Source organism: Egretta garzetta, unplaced genomic scaffold, assembly GCF_000687185.1.
Source record: "Egretta garzetta isolate BGI_Z169 unplaced genomic scaffold, ASM68718v1 scaffold428, whole genome shotgun sequence".
NCBI lineage: Eukaryota > Metazoa > Chordata > Aves > Pelecaniformes > Ardeidae > Egretta > Egretta garzetta.
The window spans coordinates 27,502-28,124 of NW_009260405.1; the positions used below are offsets into that span (position 1 = coordinate 27,502).

At 69.0% G+C, this 623-nt stretch overlaps 1 protein-coding gene across 1 annotated transcript in view; it reads right to left on the reverse strand.

The window, feature by feature from the left end:
- Positions 1 to 623, reverse strand: part of LOC104130406 (tubulin beta-3 chain) — a 4,771-nt gene that overhangs the window by 1,700 nt on the left and 2,448 nt on the right. The gene's annotated exons all lie outside the window — the stretch shown is intronic.

The following is a 623-nucleotide window of genomic DNA, read 5'->3' on the forward strand; positions in this document are numbered from 1 at the left end:
AGGGTCCCACGGGGCTGGGTGCCCATGTTGTGTGTGTGTCCCCCTGGGATCCCACGGGGCTGGGCGTGTCCCCCCCAAACAAAGGGGCCCCGTGAGGCTGAGCACACATGGGTGCCCCCCCCACCTTACAGGGCCCCACAGGGATGGGTGCCCGTGTTGGTGTCCCCCCCCAAACCACAGGGTCCCTGTGGGGCTGGGCACACGTGGGTGCCTCCCTCCCCCCAGGGTCCCACGAAGCTGGGTGCCCATATCATATGTGTGTGTGTCCCCCAAACCAGGGGGTCCCCGTGGGGCTGGGTGCACACTTCTCCCCCCTCACACAGTGGGGGTCCCACAGAGCTGGGTGCACGTGTCTGCCCCCCCCAGCACAGGCTCCCACGGGGCTGGATGCACACACGTGTGTGTGTCCCCCAAAACCACAGGGTCCCACGGGGTGAACACGGGCGTGTCTGTCCCCCCCAAACACAGAGGCCCCACGGGGCTGGGCACACGTGAGTGCCCCCCCCTCCCTCCCCCCAGGCTCCCACGGGGCTGGGTGCACGCATCTGTGTGTGTGTCCCCCAAAACCACAGGGTCCCACAGGGCGGGCGTGGCCGTGTCCCCCCCAAACCCCAGGCTCCCAC